Source organism: Triticum dicoccoides, chromosome 3B (assembly GCF_002162155.2).
Source record: "Triticum dicoccoides isolate Atlit2015 ecotype Zavitan chromosome 3B, WEW_v2.0, whole genome shotgun sequence".
In the NCBI taxonomy this organism is placed as follows: Eukaryota; Viridiplantae; Streptophyta; class Magnoliopsida; order Poales; family Poaceae; genus Triticum; species Triticum dicoccoides.
The window spans coordinates 725872104-725883769 of NC_041385.1; the positions used below are offsets into that span (position 1 = coordinate 725872104).

The following is an 11666-nucleotide window of genomic DNA, read 5'->3' on the forward strand; positions in this document are numbered from 1 at the left end:
GGCGACGACGACGGGGACGTACAGGGCGGCGCCGACGACGGGACGGGGACGACGCGGGACGGGCCGGGACGGGGCGGCGGTGACGACGGGGACGGGGACGACGGGGCGGCGACGACGGGGACGGGGCGGCAACGGGGGCGGCGACGAGGGATGGAGACGTACGGGGGCGGCCGGCGACGTTGCAGAGGAGAAGAAGCCAGATGAGAAACTGAAATTTTCGTAAGTGTTGTTTATATAGGAGGGGCTTTTAGTACCGGTTTGTGGTACCAACCGGTACTAAAGGCCAATTTTGGCCAGCCCAAGCGGCGGGAAGCGACCCTCTTTAGTACCGGGTGGTGGCACAAACCGGTACTAAAGGGCCCTTAGTACCGGTTTGTGCCACCACCCGGTACTAAAGGGGGTGCGCTGGCGCAGGTGCGGTGCGGCAAGTTTAGTCCCACCTCGCTAGCCGAGGGGCGACCGCACTGGTTTATAAACCCCCGTGCGGTCGCTCTCTCGAGCTCCTCTCCAAAGCAGGCCTACTGGGCCTACGTGTTCTTTGCTGCCCTGTGGGCCCACTTGGCCTTTGCGGGCCTGCATCCTGGCCCAACAACAGGCTGGGTTTCTAGTCGTATGCAGGCCGCTCTGGCCTAGTAGGCGGGCTTTTTTAATTTTTTTTGCTTTATTTATTTTTGTGTATTTAGAGTTTCTTTGTGAATATTTTTGCTTTAGGTACAAAAAATTACAAACTTTCTGTTAGTGCACGTAGTTTTCAAATTTGAATAGTTTAAATTTTGAATTATTTGAAATTAGTGTGAATCATTAGTTTGTGAATAACTTAACTTTAAAAATCAGTAAAGGCATGAAAGAATTTGTTTGCACATAAAATTTCTTCGCGTTTCAAATGCCAAAATACATAACTACCCTAACTATTATAGAGATTCCTCTCTGGGTGTGAAACACAGAAGAAAGTGATGATAGTGAAGCCGATCACATCCCAGATCTTTGGGTGTGAAACTTTTTCTTCGCGTGTGTCCCTTTGAGCCGTAACCATGGAAAATCTTCATCATTTAACGGGATGCTCGGGTCAATATTCACTGTGAATGGAGCAATTTCATCAAACTTTTCATAATCTTCTGACTTGTCTGTCTTGTCATCCACTCCCACGATGTTTCTCTTCCCAGAAAGAACTATGTGCCGCTTTGGCTCATCGTACGATGCATTCGCTTCCTTATCTTTTCTTTTTCTTGGCTTGGTAGACATGTCCTTCACATAGAAAACCTGTGCCACATCATTGGCTAGGACGAATGGTTCATCTGCATACGCAAGATTGTTGAGATCCACTGTTGTCATTCCGTACTGCGGGTCTTCCGTTACCCCGCCTCGTGTCATATTGACCCATTTGCACCGAAACAAAGGGACCTTTAAACCACGTCGATAGTCAAGTTCCCATATGTCCTGTATATAACCATAATATGTTTCCTTTCCCGTCTTGGTTTCTGCATCAAAGCGGACACCACTGTTTTGGTTGGTGCTCTTCTTATCTTGGGCGATCGTGTAAAATATATTACCATTTATCTCGTACCCTTTGAAAGTCATTATATTCGAAGATGGTAACTGGGACAACAAGTACATGTCATCTTCAATAGAGGTGTCATGCATGGTACGTGTCTGCAACCAGCTAGTGAAACTCCTGGTTTCTTCACGTGTAATCCAGTCATCAGACCGCTCCGGGTGTTTGGAGCGTAGCAAATTCTTGTGTTCATCCATATACGGAGGCACCAAGGCGGAATTCTGTAGAACTATGTAGTGTGCTTCAGTGAGAGAATGTCCGTCCATACATATTATTTGTTCCCTTCCTAGCGTGCCTTTTCCATCCAGTCTGCCCTTATGCCGCGATTCAGGAACACCAATCGGCTTAAGGTCAGAAATAAAGTCAATACAAAACTCAATGACCTCCTCATTTTGATGGCCCTTGGAGATGCTTCCTTCTGGCCTAGCACGGTTATGAACATATTTCTTTAAGACTCCCATGAACCTCTCAAAGGGGAACATATTGTGTAGAAATACAGGACCCAAAATGTTAATCTCTTCGCATAGGTGAACTAGGACGTGCGTCATGATGTTGAAGAAGGATGGTGGGAGCACCAACTCAAAACTGACAAGACATTGCACCAAATCATTCTGTAACCTTGGTATGATTTCTGGATCGATTACCTTCTGAGAGATTGCATTGAGAAATGCACATAGCTTCACAATGGCTAATCGAACGTTTTCCGATAGAAGCCCCCTCAATGCAACCGGAAGCAGTTGTGTCATAATCACGTGGCAGTCATGAGACTTTAGGTTCTGGAACTTTTTCTCTGGCATGTTTATTATTCCCTTTATATTCGACGAGAAGCCAGACGGTACCTTAATACTGAGCAGGCATTCAAAGAAGATTTCCTTCTCTTCTTTGGTATGAGCGTAGCTTGCATGACCCTAATGTATCCCGTCTTCTCCGTGCATACGTTGCTGGTCCTCCCGTGCCTCAGGTGTATCTTTTGTCTTCCCATACACGCCCAAGAAGCCAAGCAGGGTCACGCAAAGATTCTTCGTCACGTGCATCACGTCGATTGCGGAGAGGACCTCTAGGTCTTTCCAATATGGCAGGTCCCAAAATATAGATTTCTTCTTCCACATGGGTGCGCGTCCGTCAGCGTCCTTCGGAACAGGTTGTCCGCCAGGACCCTTTCCAAATATCACCTTCAAATCCTTGACCATATCATGTACATCAGCACCAGTATGGTGGCGAGGCTTCGTCCGGTGATCCGCCTCACCTTTGAAATGCTTGCCTTTCTTTCTTACGGGATGCCTGCTCGGAAGAAATCGACGATGTCCCAGGTACACATTCTTCTTACAACTATTCAAATATATACTGTCGGTATCATCCAAACAGTGCGTGCATCCGCAGTATCCCTTGTTTGTCTGTCCTGAAAGGTTACTGAGAGCAGGCCAATCATTGATGGTCACGAACAGCAACGCCTTTAGGTCAAATTCTTCCCCCATGTGCTCATCCCACACACGTACACCTGTTCCATTCCATAGTTGTAAGAGTTCTTCAACTAATGGCCTTAGGTACACATCAATGTCGTTGCCTGGTTGCTTAGGGCCTTGGATGAGCACTGGCATCATAATGAACTTCCGCTTTATGCACAACCAAGGAGGAAGGTTATACAAACATAGAGTCACAGGCCAGGTGCTATGGTTGTTGCTCTGCTCCCCAAAAGGATTAATGCCATCTGCGCTTAGACCAAACCATACGCTCCTTGCGTCATCTGCAAACTCCTTCCCGTACTTTCTTTCAATTTTTCTCCACTGCGACCCGTCAGCGGGTACTCTCAACTTTCCGTCTTTCTTACGGTCTTCTCTATGCCATCGCATCGCCTTGGCATGCTCTTTGTTTTGGAACAAACATTTCAATCGTGGTATTATAGGAGAATACCACATCACCTTGGCAGGAATCTTCTTGCTAGGGCGCTCGCCCTCGACATCACCAGGGTCATCGCGGCTGATCTTATAGCGCAATGCACCACATACCGGGCAAGCGTTCAAATCCTCGTACTCACCGCGGTAGAGGATGCAATCATTAGGGCATGCATGTATCTTCTGCACCTCTAACCCTAGAGGGCAGACAACCTTCTTTGCTTCGTACGTACTCTCGGGCAATTCGTTGTCCTTTGGAAGCATATCCTTTATCATTACCAGCAACTTTCCAAATCCCTTGTTAGATACACCATTCTCTGCCTTCCGTTGCAGCAAGTCTAGTGTGGTGCCCAGCTTTTTCTTGTCACCTATGCAATTCGGGTACAACAATTTTTTGTGATCATCTAACATGCGCTGCAACTTCTTCTTCTCCAAATCATTTGTGCAGTTTCTCTTTGCATCGGCAATGGCCCGACCTAGATCATCAACGGGCTCATCTGATGCCTCTTCTTCAGCTTCTTCCCGCATTGCCGGCTCAACTTCTTCCCGCATTACCGGCTCAGCTTCTCCCCCCATTGTTGTATCATTGTATTCAGGGAACCCATGGCCAGGATAGCTGTCGTCGTCCTCTTCTTCTTCATTGTCTTCCATCATAACACCTCTTTCTCCGTGCTTGGTCCAAACATTATAGTGGGGCATGAAACCGGACTCAAACAGGTGGACGTGAATGGTTCTTGACGTAGAGTAATTGCGACCATTCTTACAGCCAGCACATGGACAAGGCATAAAACCATCCGCCCGCTTGTTTGCCTCAGCCGCAAGCAGAAAAGTATGCACGCCCTCAACGAACTGGGGAGAGCATCGGTCATCGTACATCCATTGCCGACTCATCTTCATTACACAGCACCGAATAGACCAAATTAATACAAGTTCATACATAAAGTTCATACAACACTTAAATGCAACAAACAAATAACTCTCTAGCTAAAGCATTTAAATGCAACAACAAATGCGATCAAGATCGCAACTAAGGTAACAATTGATCCAACAACATAATGATACCAAGCCTCACTATCGATGGCATATTTTCTAATCTTTCTAATCTTCAAGCGCATTTTCTCCATCTTGATCTTGTGATCATCGACGACATCGGCAACATGCAACTCCAATTCCATCTTCTCCCCCTCAATTCTTTTCAATTTTTCTTTCAAGTACTTGTTTTCTCTTTCAACTAAATTTAACCTCTCGACAATAGGGTCGGTTGGAATTTCCGGTTCACATACCTCCTAGATAAAAATATCTATGTCAACTTGATGGGCATAATTTGTCATAAACACGAAATGCAACAAATAGTTTTAAAAGAGAATATACCACATCCGAATCATAACAAGGACGAGGGCCGACGGGGACGGATATCAAAACCATGGCACTATGTATAACAAACAACGTACGGGTAAGATAATTATACGAGTAACTATATATCCAAATCACACAAACATCAATTTTTTATATAAAATTTCATGAACAAGAGGCTCACCACAAGGTGGTGCCGGCGACGGGACGGTGCGGGCGATCGACGGTGGTTACGACGGAGATTTAGAAGGCACTAAGTAAAACACACCTACATATGCAAACTAAGTGTTATTTTGACCTCAAATTGCATATAAATCAAATACTACCACATATAATTCCTCCCAAATTACTAAAACCCACAATTAATCACTATATAAACCAATGCAAGAGCTAATCTAGCAATGAGAGATGAAAGGACAAAGTTGCTAACCTTGGTGATCATTTGAATGGATGGGGGCCTGCAAATCTTGACAAATTTGGGGTAAATTTTGTGATGAACTCGAGAGGAAGAAGGGAAGAACAGAGGAGAGGGAGAGGGGAAAGGGGGAAGAACAGAGTGCGGGTGGACGAAGGGTTTATATAGGACGACCTTTAGTATCGGTTCGTGCCACGAACCGGTACTAAAGGTGCTGGAAGGGCCCCACTCTGACAACATCCTGCCATCATTTTCTTTAGTACCGGTTCGTGGCACGAACCGGTGCTAAAGGTTCGCCACGAACCGGTACTAAAGAGCTCCTCCCGCCTAGCTGTTGGAACCGGCACTAATGGACACATTAGTGCTGGTTCTGTTACAAACCGGGACTAATGTGTCTCACATTTGACCCTTTTTCTACTAGTGCAGTTACCACAAGCTGCACTATGTCCTTTCTGTTGCACTGGCGAGTGAGCAGCCGCCGTTCACGTCATAGGCGTTGTCACAGACTAATTTTTTTGCTGGTTGGATATAAAGATTTGTTTGGAAGATTTGTGCTGCTGCTGCTTATTTAAAATTTGATTATTCTTTGACTATTTGTTTTTATTTGAGTAGTAATACCAACATCTTGGGTCCGCATCAGTCTACTAAAATCAAGTCATCCACTCATGTTGTTTGTGCAGATCTTTGTTTTCTCATCTCAACAAGGTAGATGATGAATATTCAAACTGGCTGTAAGTGAGGTGGACCAATGTAAACTGGCTAAAAATATATTTTACGAGTGTGATTTCTGTAACCATACATGTTAATGTACATAACATGTTAGAGATCTCCTTTCTCATTGTAAGTTGTTTTATACACAATAAGTTTGTACAATATGTAGCCTTCCAATCAGAGATGTATGAATTTTAAGCTAAGTGAGGCTCTTTCAATCTCCACACATGAGTCTTGAGATTGCTTTCTCCTTAGAGAGCTTGAGGACTAATCATAATAAATTGCTTCCAAGTACAATAGTAGATGCAGACATAATGAATTCAGTACTATATGTTCTATTTTCTAGATTATACTTGCATCTTACGCTCCCTTTATTATCAATATCATCTTACGCATTTCCCATGGTATCACAATTATTGAATGCCATGTTCAATCCGTAACTATCATAGTAGTTTCCGTTTTTTATTGCCATGCCGCTGATTGGTCATACAACATTGATAGGTGAGGTAAAGGAGAAGACACATGTAGTCGTGTCATGATAACAGTTGCTGAATGCAACTCAAGACTGTACGAAACCAGAAAGAAAGACAGGGTAGGCAACATTCAAGGAGCAAACTAACTAGCGTTCAAATAATCTGTTGGTGAGATCCTTATGTAGGTGTGTTTCTCACGAAACAAGCTGTCTTAACTATCTGATAAGTTTGTACTATTTCCTGGTTGTTTTTATTGGCTTAAATTTCTTGCAGTATAAATATTTTGGCCTATTTAGAATTTTCGATACAGTATATTGGTGCTTGGAATTGAACTCCGCGACAATGATACATTATCAATGCCATTTTTGTTCCACATTAAGGGGCTCTATACGGTTGTCCATTTTAATATTGTATAGTCTATGTTATTTTTTATTTAACCAATTTATAACCATAATTTGCCGCAACAACGCGCGGGATATCATCTAGTTCTTGATGTGGTCCGTCCCATACCCTGGGCCAACCTGGATTCGGCCACGCCCCGGGCTAACCTGCTTAGCTACAGTGTCGATGCCCGCTACAGTGTCAAAATCAGCTACAGTACACAAAGAATTGCCAGGCCATCGCCCCTGTTGCCTGGGGCCTGGCTACGCCCCTGCTCTCTCTTACAATTTTCTTTTTACTCTAAACCCATGGCTGTACATGTCCTGTGTGGACCTATAGTGCTCTTTCCCTGTGATTTTGCCTCTTTCCCTGTGATTTTGCCTCTTTCCTCTACTTCTCTTTTCTCCTTTTTGATTGAAGCACCAACTTCTTCTGCCATTCGGCTCTGCAAGCAGCATCCTTTTCCTTTCTATGTTTTTTAATCCGACGTGGATCATGGGGTATCACTCCAGCATGAAGTTGGCCATGCCCTAAGTGTCTCACGTAAATTATGAATGCATGGTGAGCAGCATCCGACGTGTGGCCCGAGTACGTACCTAGTACGTCCACACGCACAGCCATGCCAGCACAGATCACAGATGTGTGCTTTACTGTTCAATAAGTATTACTGTAACTTGTGCCTGTACGCGCGCGGCCGCCTCTGACTACCCTAGAGATTCTAGCGATCAAAAAAATTTGATACTCGTAGGGACAGTGTTTTTGCAGGCACGCTTTAACACATACGGTCTACACGTTAGCTGGCTGGAACAGCAGCCAGTGGTCATACCCAGCTGCTGCTTGATCATTTTGGGCTGCTCTTCGACCAACTCTGCTAGCTGGACTGTATAGTTACTGGCGTGTAGTGCGCAGCGGCACGCCGCGCCATACTGATTGTTGTGCGACGATTTTCCTTTTGAAGTTCTTAAAACTTTGTTTAGTACTTGGTTGATAACATAGTCATTCACACATATAGATAAGGTTCATTGAGTCAACACAGGCAGAGTGCAACGTTTCTACTTTCCACTTAGATTTGAGATCCTCGGCTAAGTTTGTTTCTTTGATACAGTGGTAGAGAACTGGCACCGCGCTTTATTTGCATGTTTCAGTGAAGTTTTGTATATATTGAGAAAAGGCTCATGTGTTGGTTATCCATTTGTTGGTTTCTTCAGGAATGTGATTCTTGCCTACAGGTGTACATGCAAACATAGATTGATGACTATAAGTAGGGTCTGTTGGTAACTTGGTAATGCATAACTCATCGCCCATAGTAAGCCTACACACTTATAAGCCAATTACACCATCGTCGCCGGTTGGGGTGCGGAGAGGGGAGATGGAGAGGCGGCGCGCTGGCGCCTAGGATAAGGAGTGAGGAATCGATCGGGAGTTGTGGCTAGGGTAGGAGGGGATTGCTGGAGGCTACGTACTGTGAAGAAAGAAGGGCACATACATGAGCAAAGACTTGAGATGTTGGGTTGTGCGTGGGCCGGGCTTTTACGCAGGCATTTGTCCATGTGCATCTAATCTGTCTGATCGATTACTTTGGTTAACTAAAGTACAAGACCGGAATTCCTAAATTAATTTTGGTTCTTACAAAGTGCAGACTGAACTAAGAATTGGAATTTTCGGCTTCGGTCTTTTCGGATTCGGTCCCGGTTTTTTCTGTTCGGTAGTTGGGTGCTAGGTTAATATGCCCACCCCTACATGCATGTATAGCCACTCAATAAAAACAGAACAGTTTTTCAAACCATGCAAGCAGTCACTGTTCACGTAACATGCAATTAACTGAGATCTGCTATATATATCACCCATCAATATACGTGATGGGATTTCATCAATTATTAGTCCAAGTCTATTAACTCTACTTTCTTCGGACAGTAGGTTTGTAAGGAGAAATAGCAATAAACCAATGAAAAAATAGGAGCTTCACAAAAGTATCGATTTAGTGCCTGTTCGGTTTCTCTCCGCTCCCGTGACTCAGATCCCGGAGCGGAGCAGGCTGTTGCAGCTTTTTATGGAGCAGCTCAAACCGAGCTCTGCAGCTCCGTGGAGAACGGAGTGGAGAGATTCCAAACAGGGCCTTACTCTTAGAAAAAATGACGTTGTATTCTTTTACATTCAGAAATTAGCTGCTCTGAATACACATACCAAGTGTTTAACATGCAACTGCTTACATAGACTGAGAATACACATATACTGCATACCACACAACCACAACCATGCATGAGTGTTGTCAACACCCGGGTCAGTAGCAACCGTCACCAGTCCTCATTGGCCATAAATAAAATATAGAAAAAATTCTGCATAGTCCACCCATTGTTGCATGCACACTTGTCATTTTTTTTGCTAAACCAACCCACCAATTAATGATGAGAATCCTCATACAGATGCATCCCTACAAATACTAAATCAAACTTAAACGAAAGGAAGTCACTAACACCAATTGTCATGCAACCAGCCAATATGAGAAAAGAAACACAGGTCAAGAAACCATTAGTCAGTGGGAATCAAATCAAAGCATATGCAGTCATTAATTGACTCTCAAGAGGACTCGCATGTAGATGAATGAGGCGAGACAAATAGTAGGTCCTAAGTTAAAAACGTGCAAGATTATGAAGTTGTCCTGTCAGTTCATGTTTACATATCCGCAAGAAGTTTTGTGCGTAAGAAAGTTTTCAGTAAGTAGTTTTCAGTAAGCTGAAGAGAGTCTTGTGCTTTGAGAGCTTATCTTCTGAAGGCGAGAAACAATCACCGAACGCCGTCGCTGCACCAGAGACGGAAGTAATCCCGCCATCGAGAGGACAACGAAAGGGGGGCGTCGCCAAATCTGTGCTGATTGGGAGAACTTGTGCTGGAGAAATAACGTATGTAACACATCGCTGACCAAGACGCTTGATCTGTAGCCGGCGAGGAAAAAATAGCAGCTTCACACTGCTTCTATTTGTGCTTCCACCTTCCCACGTTGGCATTCTGTATGGCGATCGGTGACTTTGCTAGCTCTTGCACTATTCATGCTTCCGTATCAAGCACCGGTTGCAGGTCTGTTCATTCAGATCAAGGGCCAGCTAGCATTTGACTCCCGTAGTCCGCAGGAAAAGGGCGTGGTGGAGAGGGTGACTTGCTGCTGGGAGGATCTAGCGAGAGCACGAAAGAAGAGGCGCCCGCTCCTGATGCGTACATGCTGCCGCTACCTGCGATGACTGCAAGGATAGAGAAAAATTGAAAGATGAGTAGGAAAGAAGCAGTGCAGGGAAGGGAGCCATCGACCTTATTAGCGAGGGAACGCACCAGCGACTGAAGGCGGCGCCGGTTCGTCTTGATGGCGGCGGCACGCCCGTGCTGGAGGATCACGACGCTGCGGAGTCGCGCGGGCCCATGACCTGCGAGCGGCCTACGATAGAACCCTAGGCACTCCACGGTGCCGTCGGCGGCGCTTCATCAGACACCAACAGGGCAGAGCTCACATTGTGTTCGACGGAAGGGGTGTCAGGAGTGAAGGAGCAGGGATGATGGCGCATCCGAGATGGAAGACGCACACGGAGTGACGCATTTTTATAGGGCCAAACAACGACCAAGCGGTGGAACGAGATTTCACGGGATCCTTCCAGAGAGACCAGGCGAAATATCTAGCCGGTCTAGAGAAAAACACAAATATGTCCAAACTGCTTACCCCATAATCTCATTGACCTATACGTGTCCATCATGGAAATAAGCAGTCAATGACCCATGGGCAGACGTGGCCACATGCATGGATCAAGCAGTGGCACGTGGAACAAGAGCAATCCACACACCTCTAGACTGGACACGTGAAATCAAAAGTGCAAACCGCACAGTAAACCAAAGTTTTTTAAAGAATGGAAGAACCTTCCCGAAGAGTGCAGCACACACCCGTCGATAAACAAGAGCTCATAACGTGGCAACGGCAACACCAAACCAAACATGCCGCACGACCTGACCAAGCAAAAAATGAGATCCATCAAACTCTAGGAAGCCATCCTGCACACGTGTCACTCAATCAATAATGGTAAATTTTTTTCCAAAAAACCCAGGTAAAAGGAACCCTTACGGGCCTAGTATTCTTAGTATATATGATTGCAACCCTACTACGGATCACCGTTGCTTAGTACTAAAACGGTTTATCACCCATGATTATATTCACATCATAGTGATCATTGGGCTAGTCGGTTTATCCTCCTCCCGTCGCGGCTTGCGTGGCGTTGGCGGCTCCCGTGAGGGCGGCCGTGGGGCATCTCACCGCTCCTATCGCGGCGGGCAGCATGGATTTGGCGCCTCTCGGGCGCCATCGTCCTGATCAATGAGAAGGAGGAGCACACGTCGGCCCCGCTGAGCGCATCGCCCCGTTCGTCTCTGTCCTCATCGAGGTTCGAGGACCAGACCGAGCCCGAACCTGAGGATCCAATGGGGGTTGTGCTGCAGCTCTCCACCCTTAAAGCGGCGGAGCGCATTCGTGATTGCTTCGGTCCTGCAACCAGGGACGAGGAGGAGCAGCGGCAGCTCGCGGTTGCACTCGTCGCTCCGAGGAGGAGGAGGACGATGACTTTACCAACCTCGTCGAGCTGTCAGATTCAAATGAATAGTGTTTATTCATGATCTGGTTGCTAATTTTAGATTAAATGTTGCTTAAATTGTCCCCACAAATTTGAAGCAAATAAAATAAATATGGAGCCTGATGTTTGATGATTTTATGTTTGCACACGGCCACAGTCTTCAAAATATTGTGAGGCTCACTCCAAATGACGACTCTGTAAGAGTTGCTCCAAGGCCTTCCATAAATACCTAGCGCGCTAGTTTTGGTCTAGCAAAGAAGTTCTCCCAACTACTGATTCTATATC

At 45.6% G+C, this 11666-nt stretch overlaps 1 long non-coding RNA gene across 1 annotated transcript; it reads right to left on the reverse strand.

Annotated features, from left to right (window-relative positions):
• Positions 1-9058: 9058 nt before the first annotated feature.
• On the reverse strand, positions 9059-10323 carry LOC119281962. Its single transcript, XR_005138589.1, has 2 exons — positions 10102-10323; positions 9059-10013 (listed from the first exon to the last, which is right to left on the reverse strand). It is a non-coding gene; the product is annotated as an uncharacterized LOC119281962 (long non-coding RNA).
• Positions 10324-11666: the final 1343 nt, after the last annotated feature.